Source organism: Ischnura elegans (assembly GCF_921293095.1).
Source record: "Ischnura elegans chromosome 13 unlocalized genomic scaffold, ioIscEleg1.1 SUPER_13_unloc_3, whole genome shotgun sequence".
NCBI lineage: Eukaryota > Metazoa > Arthropoda > Insecta > Odonata > Coenagrionidae > Ischnura > Ischnura elegans.
In genome coordinates, this window is record NW_025791659.1 from 4,054,465 (window position 1) to 4,066,027 (window position 11,563).

Genomic DNA, 11,563 nt, shown 5'->3' on the forward strand with positions numbered 1-11,563 from the left:
GCGGGGGGTTCCAACGGAATACCGGGGGTTTCATTCTGGCGTTAAACCAATGGTCACAAATTGTTCTCATAAATTCTGTGCCGATAAGTCCTAGGGGTCTAAAATAGAGGCGGAATTCTGACGATTCTTTTACTTGGAGAGGGGATATTAAAATTTTGGGAGGTTTCACGGGGTTATCGGGGGTTTTAATAAGTAGTAGTGGCACCGGCTAAAATGGGAGGAAAACTATTCGGAATGGCGACTTTAAAAATTTTAATTTAATCTTTGCGAGAAGTTCCCAAATAGGAGATTTAATGGCACATTTTACATTTGGGGGGATTTTAGGGGGATACCGGGGGTTTATATGAGTGTACTCCTGGCGGTCACCATCCGTTCACATAAATTCCGTAGGTATTAGTCGTTGGGGTAAGAACCAGCGGTGGAATAGTCACGGAAAGTACACAAAAAGTAGACTTATATGAAAGATTTTATTTTTTGGGGGGTGTATGTGGGTTTACCGGGGGTTTATAGGTTTGTACAGCCAGGGGTCATCAATCGTCTACATCAATTCCGTAGCGATGAGTGGTAAGGCTTGGAAATGCGGCGGAATTCTGACGAAAAGTACCCGAAAAGGCTACATATATGCAAATTTTAATTTTTTAGGGGTTTTCAGGGGGTTTAAAGATGACAACATTATATGGTCACATTCATTTACTATCATATCTAAGAGAAGTTGCCCCTATGACATCCATACTTCGAGAGTAATACAATAAAAAGTAAATCTCTCCCCGGAAAAAATTAGTAGTGCCCGCCATTTCTATCTTTTCGCGGTTATATTAATTAAATCATTTATTAAATATTTATGCTTTCTAAAAGATAATGCATAGGTGTATATAACTATTAAATTTCAAAGAAATCGGAGATGTAAAAGTTGACAAATCCTGTGTTCATCTTTTGGAAATCGTAATTTTTGGTGATTTTCGGAATCTTTGAATTTTTTTCCGAGTAACCAAGAACGACGAAAGAAAATTGTTACCTTTATTTCGTAGAGGATGTAATGAACATATAAAATAATCATTTTCGTTGCCCAACTCACAAAATAAGGCCGACGGCAGTGGAAAGTATGAAATATTTTCCGAGAAATCAATTTTTGACGCCATTTTGAAAGCGTTTAACTTGGAAATTAACTTAAAAAATTACATAAGTAGGAGGCAACATTTATTGGCTTTCATAATATGCATCAACGGTTCGTGTAACAGAAATGTATCGCCTGTATAACGATAAATAGTAAACGGACTCCCGGGAAAAAATGGGAAGTGTCCGCCATTTTTAATTTTTTGCTGGTTTATCGATGGTAAAATTGTAAAAATGTTTAAATTATCTAATACAAAATGAATATTTTTATGCATATACTAAGTCTAAACGATATCGGTCGTGCAAAACTGGACGAAATGTCGTGTTAATCTTTTGGAAATTGTACTTTTTGGCGATTTTCGGCATATTTTAATTTTTTCCTCGGCAGCCAATGGTGACAAAAAATATTGCTGCCTAAATTAAATGGAGAATCAAGTGAGCATATATAATAATCATTTTTGTTATCATACCCTTGAAATTAAGTCGAGGGGAGCAGAAGGGATGAAATTATTTTCGAAAAACCAATTTTTGGGCGCCATTTTGGCTGCAATTTTCTTGAATTGAAACTAACAAAATTACATATTTACGTGCCTACGTTTATCAGCTTTCAAAAAATGCATTAAACATCCATGTGGCACGAACGGTTCACGCGCAGTAAAATAAAAACCGAAAGACGGTCCCCGGAAAAAGCCCGATTTCGGCCATTTTGTCGTCCTGGCGACGACACGTGGCGGAAACTTCCGGTTTTCGGATTTTTCCTCCGGATCATTTCGGGTTCCCCGCACGCGTGCCAAATTTCAGCTCTCCAGCACTTCTGGAAGTGGTCGGGAATTTGTATCCATGAGTGAGTCAGTTACCTCAAGGGCTGTATATAATAGAGACTCGCACGCTCCGCGCGCTCGTTAAGGGGCTCCGCCCCTTAAAAACCCCGGTTCCGGCTTCGCCGTCTACATTTGTGGTCGCTCGAAGACTTTTAAAGTTCGAATAATCTCACCTCAGCTAGGGGCCGGCTACGCCGGCCTAGGGGTAGGGAGGCGCCCCACTCATTCCTCGAAACGGCTTCGCCGTTCCTCGCTGAAGGGCGGCTTCGCCGCCCAGGGGTTGAATGTGAGTTGAGATGGGGGACACTACAGCGGCTGCGCCGCTTGAACACCGGGGCGGCTTCGCCGCCTTGGGGTTGAGGAGCCCCCCGCGGCTGCTCCGCTTAGTCCTCATTAATGCTCTTCTCCACCGAGAGGGGTGCCCAGGGGGATTCGGGGGTTTTAATGTGTTATGCATGCGGTCACTAATCGTCCACAGTGATCACGTAGCGATGATTGTAAAGGGTAGTGCAATGCGGAGTGATAGTAGCGACAAGTACCCATAGAAGAAGACTTAATGGCAAGTTTTTCATTTTTTGCGGGGGGTTCCAACGGAATACCGGGGGTTTTATACTTGTGTTAAACCAGTGGTCACAAATCGTTCTCATAAATTCCGTGCCGATATGTCCTAGGGGTCCGGAACAGTGGTCTGACGATTCTTTTACCTAGAGCGGCGATTTATTTTGGGAGGTTTCACGGGGTTATCGGGGGTTTTAATAGGTGGTAGGGGCACCGGTTAAATTGTGACGAAAACTATTCGGAAAGGCGACTTAAAAATTTTTTTTTTCGGCGATGTTCCAGGAGGTGATCGGGGGTTTTCTGGTATTTTTCCTGTATGGTTTACGGTGGCTTGCTCTCACCAAATATTCCGGATCTAGAGCTCAGAGAGGACGGGTAGTGCGGCGTAATGTTTTCGAGAAGTTCCCCAATAGGAGGCTAAATGACACATTTTACATTTGGGGGGGGATTTCAGGGGGATACCGGGGGTTTTAAAGTGTGTACTCCTGGCGGTCACCATCCGTTCACATAAGTTCCGTGGGGATGAGTCGTGTGGGGCGGTGGAATAGTCACGAAAAGTACCCAAAAAGTAGACTTATATGCAAAATTTTATTTTTTGGGGGTGGGGGGTGTATGTGGGTTTACAGGGGGTTTATAGTTTTTACTGCCAGCGGTCATCAATCGTCCACATCAATTCCGTAGCGATGAGTGGTAAGGATTGGAAAAGCGGCGGAATTGGGACGAAGAGTACCCGAAAAGGCTACTTATATGGAAATTTTAATTTTTTAAGGGGTTTCAGGGGGTTTAAAGATGACGATACTATATGGTGACATTAATTTACTGTCATGTCTAAAAGAAGTGTGCCCTATGACAACCATATTTCGAGAGTAATACAATAAAAATGCAAACCAGTCCCTGAAAAAAGTGAGTAGTGTCCGCCATTTTTAATTTTTCGCGGTTAACTACATTGAATTATTTATCAAATGTTTATGTTTTCTGAAAGACAATGCATAGTTGTATGTAACTACAAAGTTTGAAAGAAATCGGTTAGGTTGAAATAGACAAAATGTTGTGTTGATCTTTTAGAAATCGTAATTTTCGGTGATTTTCGGAATATTTTAATTTTTTTCTCAGTAACCAAGGACGATGAAAAAGAATTATTAACATAATTTCGTAAACGATGTTATGACCATATATAATAATCATTTTCGTTATCTTACACCTGAAATTAAGTCGAGGGGAGCGGAAGTTATGAAAATATTTTCGAAAAACCACTTTTTGGACGCCATTTTGGCTGCAATTTTCTTAAAATGAAACTAAGAACATTACACAGTCACATGGCCACGTTTATCAGCTTTTAAAAAATGCATTATTGATTCGGGTGGCACGCACGGTTCCCGCGCAGTAAAATAAAAACCGAAAGACGGCCCCCGGAAAAGGCGCGATTTCGGCCATTTTGTCGACCTAGCGACGACACGTGGCGGAAACTTCCGGTTTTCGGATTTTTCCTCCGGATCATTTCGGGATCCCCGCACGCGTGCCAAATTTCAGCTCTCCAGCACTTCTGGAATTGGCTGGGAATTTGTATCCATGAGTCAGTCAGTCACCACGCCGGCTGTATATAGATAGGATAAAAAACATTAACCTGGCTGCCAACCTGAGAAATATTCATTAGAACTGTAGATATTTAACAGCAATGTGTGTACACTTGATAAAATGTTTTGTGGCTCATAATTTTTTACACTTTAGATGCAATATACATATCACCTGCTACTACTTCTTTTCTAAGTTTGACACCTGTAAATTCTACAATTTGCAGGTGAATGATAGTAAACAATTCATGAAAGAGGAGAATAATCACCATTTAGAGGTTATATAAGTACGATGGTTCCTAAGTAGTTTCCTTTAAGTGGGAAATGCTGTTTTCTGTTCATTTTTCTGTACAGAGGCTCTGTGGTGTCGCACTATTTACACCAATGTCGGTAGGTGTGTTTTCCAAGATTTTGCTGGAGAGTGGTTGAAGCAGGCATCATGCCACCTGAGGAAAGCCAAGGGAAACAAAGAAGAAAAAAGACTTCATCCACCATCTGTCGTTGGAATTAAATGACAAATTTAAGCCCTTTAACCCATTTATTCCAAAGGTTCGAAAAATGCTAATTTTATTCTGTTTTTTACATATCATAGATAAAAATACATATAAAACATATCCGGAAGAAATAACAACGTTTTTCTTGTCAATTAATAATTACGAGGTGTTCCAAAAATGGAACACTAGGCAAATCCTCTACTATGACTTACTCATTGATAACATGCAAAGAATTTGAATAAGGCTTTTATTGACACACTTCTAAGAATGATATCCAGGTGAACACTTAACATGCAAGGATACATTTCAATTTTAACATTGAAAACTTGTTTTTTTGTGACACTGGACACAGCAAGTCTGCTATCCCTGCTTTACAATCTAATAGATTAATGCCGTCATGACATGGGCCAAGTTCACCATTCATAGGTGGTCTCCCTTTCCCACCAGCCACCTGTGACCACCGAAATAGGTAATCATGGCCTCATCAAAGCTGAAGTATATTTCATTTGATACTAATTTCATAGATCGGTCATTCAGATGCTCAATTAATGGCCGCAGCTTGGAAAACTTGTCCATGTGGTTAACGTTAGAATTGTCAACAAAATGCAAATTTGATAATATTGTTTCAAATCGGTCACGTCTCATTGAACCACTAACTGGACAATTATGCAAATCTGATGTTGGACAAAGGATAGACAAACGGTAAGAAAAGTCATTCCCAGGAAGGGTAGATGAATTATAGGCCTACCCATCCCTTACCCTTAATAGATGTTGGACGAAGGATATAAGAATGGTAAGCAAAGTAGTTCCGAGGAAGGGTAGATGAAGTATAGACCTACCCTTGCCTTACACTTAATAGATGTTGGAAGAAGGATAGACGAATGTTAAGGGAAGGAGTTCCCAGGAAGGGTACATGAAGGATTGTCCTCTTCCCTTACCCACCACGGAGTATAGAGGACTAGCTAAATGCCAGTGCATTGCTCAAACAAATATGACCTGTGGCTTGCTGTGCAGATGTGTACGCTGTTGTGGTTTTGTACGTACACCACCTTCTGCATCGTCTTATTAGAACCATTAGCATGCACAAACTGTAAAGGAAATGACCCAGCCTACTTCTGTGGATTTTTGGCTTACACTACTTTTAGATACAGCTGAACGTTTGCACAGATAACATTGTTTCTTGGATATTCCTCTTGTGCCACGCATTGACTCCACTGCCTCCCTCCTGTTTCCCACTGTCCCTATATTGGGATTTTTCTTCCTTATAGAAGAATCTCCCCGGGATGGTGGCAGAGAAATAGCATCGCTTGGTTTCGCTAGATTGGGCCTCCTTTGCTTCCATAGCACTGGAGTGTTTTATCCCTCTTCCAACCCTTTCCTTTCCCTGGAGGCGCCGGCGGGCTCCGATCGCGACGGCGTCTCTATCCTTTTTCCTTCCTCTCCGCCCCCTCCCCGGGTGTCCTGGTGTATAAGCCTCGGGCTTGGTTCCGGGCCCCGGTGTGTTGTATCCCGAGAGAGGGTTCGCCCAGAACCCTCTAAGCCTTTGTCTCCCTCCTGTATCTAGCGATTTGATCCTCCCAGAGTAATCTTCTAAAATCGCTGTCACCACAATGGTTTAAATCAGGGTTCTCCAAAATGTGGTCTGCACACTCGTTTCAAGTATAGAATATCGTATACTTCAGTAATCGGCAAATTTAATCGTGGGGCGAATCGGAACTTGGAATGTGGCCCTTGTGTCTTAGTAAATTGGATACCCTTGGTTTTCCTGGTTTCGCTAGTGGTAGGACCCTCTCGCCTTTGTGACCGTGCAGGATTCCTCATCCCATCCCTTCCTTCCCTATCCCGTCCCAGGGGGCGTCCTCGTGCTCCTATTGTGGCAGCGCCTCCGTCCTTTTTCCTGCCTGTCCACTCCCTTCTGTGGTGCAGAGGTGATAAGCTTATTGCTTCAGACAGCTTCAGGTTTTGAATCCACTGCCTCCCTCCTGTGTCAACTTGTACCATCTGCTGCTTCTTCTCAACTTGCCTCCATTCAAGGAAAGACAGCTATTTGTTCCCTCCCTCAGTCATAGTATAAACTTTTCCTGGCTCCCCTTTCTCATTAAATAAATATTTTGTCTTCATATAAAGAGAAATAGTAGTTTAAGAAATCATCATAGTCACTTCAATACTTGTTAATGACGGAGAGCCACGGGAAGGCATGCAAACATTTTCTTAACTAATTAACAACTAAAATCATTTTCATAAACATGTAATGGTTATTATTTAAATTCAGAGCACTATGCTAACCTCATCCCAAAACATCTATAACCCTGGATAAAAGCAGTTTTGATGAGATACACAGGAGAAGGCAGCCATGGCATACTTGCATTGACCAAAACCTCTCTTCGCTACACCCAACTGCTGCATCCAGATCTCGAAGTTAAGGATTTTGTATGGGCTAATGCAATGAGGATTTGAGACCAACATGTCTGCTCCATATGCCACCGACGATATCAAATCAGCATTGAAGATTTTTAATGTTTGGTGAGTGTTCCTTTAACAGAGTTGACTTTAATCCAAAGCACATCTTCTGGGGAGCTTCAATGATGACTGTTTCTTAAAGGGAATTCCTTTTCATTGCAAAGTAATATTAGTAATGCAGTTGATCTAACTTCACAACATATTACACTTGAAGAACCTCTGAGATATATGATGTTGCCTTCACTACGAGCAATGTAACTCCCGTTTTAAGTCTTTTGTTTCTGGCCACCATTTTCAAGTACATATCTGCTAAAGGACTTTTTGCATTGCCAGTCCAAAAGGGGCAACCACTGAAACCTCTTCCGACTTGCAAATAAGCAGTTTGGCTTACGTCAGCGAAAGCACACACACAAGAAATAAACCACGGAAAATAAAACTCCCCAAAAAATGCGTCAGCTTCCTCGTATACGAGAAACCACATTGGCAAATAATCTGCAAGACCATCCAGCTCTCTTGTAAATCAAGATTCAAACCTTTACAAAATTTATGAATTTCCAACTCTGCAGATGTAACTTAACCCTGGCTGTATGAACAAAGTCCCTCTAACAAGCATGAAACTTGAAAACATGCCACTCTTCTCCACCGAAATGCAATTACCCCCTTCAATACTTCAAGATACTGTATTTCTCCGAATATAGTCCCCCCCCTAATGTTGAGGTTTAGTTTCGGGAAAAGTTAAAAAGCTACTTTTACCATGGACATTTTTTGGAAAAAAAGGGGGGCCTATATTCAGACATTTACGGTATATGTTTCTGCACTTGTTCCGCTTGTCTACTGGTAGTGACCTATGATTACAAGGAATTCAACTTGGATGTAGCCATTGATCATAAAGTTACTTTAAAGATTAATTCTCCTTCAGCTCATATACATTTAATAGCGTGAAATAAAAGGTAGGAGGGTACACATTTCAAACAGGATAACTAATGCATATCCAACTGTGGGGACAGTTATTTTAAAGACTGTTGTAGAGTAATTTGTACTCTTATATTGTTTCCATGCATAAGTCGAAGCCTATCTTCGTCTATCCAGTACATCATTTGATTTTGCATGCTTCTAAGGCCTTAAAAAAGATGTCATATCTTCCCTCCACCAATAATAACAACTTATTATTAAGCCTTTCTTGCCAGTGCCTACAATAGCTAGACATTCTCTGTGCTACGAGTGGAATTAAAATGATTTAAACCTCTCTGTGCTGACTTCTTCTTTAGGGTGAAGTTACCCTGTTATTTTCGTCCCTCAGATTTGGGACTTGAATTCAACTAGGTGCCCATCCCTTACCCCAACCACTGGGTAAAATATGGACATGCACCCCATCATAAGCCACCTATCACAAGAAATCTTCCATTCTTCCAGAAAAAAATGAAATCTATGGAGGAGTATACATAGAAAGCCAAAAGCAACTAATGCCTCATGGGAGTCAATATTGAGCAGTACAATCCATCTGTGGGGACACCTCAGTGAAGAAATGCCAGTGCATTGCTCAAGCGTATAAGACCTGTGGCTAGCTGTTCAGCTGCATAAGCTGTTGTGGTTTCATATATACACCTCCTTCTGTGTCGTGAAATCAGAATCATCTATGAGAGCAAACTGCTAGGGAGTACAATTTAACCCAGCCAACTACCACGGCTATTTGGCTTTCCCTACCAGCTGAACGTTTGCAGGGTTCATAAGTATAGTAAATAAAAATAATTTGACGATGCCCAAGAGTAGCTCAGAGTAACCACCATTGTTGATAGTTCTTTAAAAAGTTTTTGTCCAAAAGTGAAACACTAGGAAAACTAACCCCTATGAAAAAATTGTATAACCCTGTTTCAAATTTTTCATAGGGGAATACATGTGGTTGTTTATCAGCATGAACTCATGACCTTCTCACTGTTAACCCAATACTTTCCCAACCCTTTTGCTCACATTTTGGTGGTGTCCTATTCACATATCTGCTCTATTGCCAATCTGGAACCAACTGCGTGCACAAGCAGCAAAAGAAACGACCCTGCCTACTTACACGGCTATTCGGCTTTCCTTATTTTACCTTCCGTCAGGTGCAGTGTGCCTGACGGAAGCAAAAAAACATTAACTCATGGCATGGCTCAGTGGTATGCCTTCAAGGTAAGTGTAATGCACCATTATTAGTGCAAAGAAACACTTAATTTATGCCTTATCTACTTTGTAAATACCCCTTCAGACACAGTCATATAGCCCCGGACTGATCCAGCAAGGTGCGATTTGATGTGGTGTTTTGGCTATAATTTTTTATTTTGTGTAATGTAATTAAGCATACAAGATCAGTGTTTCTTCATTTTCTATGTAATTTATCAAATAATTCTTTAATTTTGTTTTATTGTGCTATTACTTAGCTTTGTAATGCTGAAAATTATGCAGCCTTTCTCGAGGATGCTGACTTACAAAAAATATTGGGGGGGCCCAAACGGGGGCCCAATCTTGCCCCAAGAAATTTTATAAGTAGTGAGTTTAAAGTCTTTTTAAGCATTTTGGAAGAGTCATATGATCAACGTTAGCACTTGGATAGCTTGAATATCGATATCTGGTCACTACGGGGAAAATCAACGACCCTGACACATTTCCTCGCACACATAATGAAGTTTTGAGGGGGCTCAGGTCCCACGGAGTCGGCACCTCAGGCTTTTCTGTCAGCTTCGAGAAGTAATAGGCTGCAAAGGGCGATTAAAAAAAAGCTACTGTAAGCGTCAATGGTCTATGCCATCTAGTCTCGTGGAAAAACAAAAACAAAGTGTCGCTGTGCCTGTCAGATCCTTTGTGCCTGGCGGAGGGTTAAGATGAACATCTGCACTGTTCTATTTATGCCTCGGCCCTTCCACCTGTGCCACGAATGAACTCCTTTCCTGTGTCTACTTGTGTCATCTCCTGCTGCTCCTTCTCAATTTGCCTCCTTTCAAGGAAACAACAGCTCTCTCTTCACTCCCTCAATCATAATGTGAACTTCTCCTGGCTCTTTTTTATCATTAAAAAAACTCATCTTCCTTAAGACAAAGTGATATACCGCTTTAAGAAATTATCATAGTCGCTTCTTCACCTTTTAGTGGATGAATAACCACCGAAGAGCATATAAGTATTAGTTGAACTTTCTGGTGGATCTCATTAATCTACAGGAGCTATTTTTCATAGTTTATATCAAACGGTTATCATGGGTTCATGTTGGATTTTAAAGCTGCCGATAATCCGATGAGAATGGTGTTAAAGATGCAAAAAAATCACTATGGATCATGTAGGCACAGTTAAGGTATCTAACCAAAATGCCCTAGATCAGTACTGAGATGGTTATCATCAATGCTATATGATTATGACGTAAACGTTCATTAGCTGTAATTTTATTTTTGCAGCAATTAGCAGAGGTAAATTGTAGAGACATGGTAATAGTAGAACTAATGTAATGATAAATATTCATGCAAAAAAAAATTAATATGATAATTTTAGACATTTGTTAAGTTGAAAAGCTGATGGAGAAAATGTCAAATTATATTGGCATTGTTCAATACATTGAGTTACAGCTATTGAATTCATCCAACCATTTGAGTACATTTAATGAAAAGAATCTGTGAGTTAATGTTAAATTCATGATGTTCTTTTGATGACTTGAGGGCAACAGAGAATGTTAAATACTCAATGAAATACCAATGGCTAAAGGATTAATTAATGTTGAGATGATGGTTCTAATTAATATGGTCACAAATGTAGGTGTAATGATCTTGGAGATGGTGTATGAATGAGCATAGTAGAAGTATAGCTACATTAAGAGTACCAAGTATAGGATATAGGTAAAAGTTGATGCCATGAAATTTTTTAATGAAGTGGCGACTGCATGATTTCCTATGGGGAAAGTTTTGCAAGATACGTATTACATGTTTCTGAAGAAGGAAATTCTCATTACTTACCAGGGCTTGATCCTATTGTCCCAGAATGATTGAGCATTCATCAAGCAAATAATAATGATTTTAAACCACCTTAAAAACTTTTACGAATGTATGGTAAGCTTCGAATATCTAAATACGACGGGTGTGAAAAGTAACCATAAGTTATTAAAATGTATAATCTCCGTCAAATACATAGGTCTTGAAATTTATGAAACAAATAATTGTTGAATTAACCGAAGGTTTTGTAATAACAGATACTAGAACCCAGGCTATCTTTAGTTTGTTTTGGAGCTGCAATGTATATCCATTCTGAAATAACCGCCGCACGAATTCTAATATCGATGTGTCGATGCGATTTGAATTCGTCTTTTGAGTCGAGTTGCCAATCGATTAGTTGATGAGCGGGAGCATGCCGGAAGATTGTGTTGATGACGGAAAGTAGACAACTCTCAATTTTGTGTGCTTTGAGAGGTAGTATTCTCGCTATTAAACATTCCTTTTGGATTTATTTTGATTCCGGAAATATTTCTTGTCGAGGTTAGTAGTTTTTTGTTTGTAAGAAGTTAGTGGTTAAGCAATGTAAGTACCTACATTGT

The 11,563-nt window shown here is 40.2% G+C and overlaps 1 protein-coding gene across 1 annotated transcript in view; it reads left to right on the plus strand.

Moving 5' to 3' along the window:
- Positions 1 to 11,376: 11,376 nt before the first annotated feature.
- Positions 11,377 to 11,563, plus strand: part of LOC124172925 (zinc finger protein OZF-like) — an 89,159-nt gene continuing 88,972 nt past the window's right edge. The window contains exon 1 of the mRNA XM_046552445.1: positions 11,377 to 11,504. The gene's annotated coding sequence lies outside the window, so the exon portion shown is untranslated. The remainder of the gene's footprint in view (positions 11,505 to 11,563) is intronic.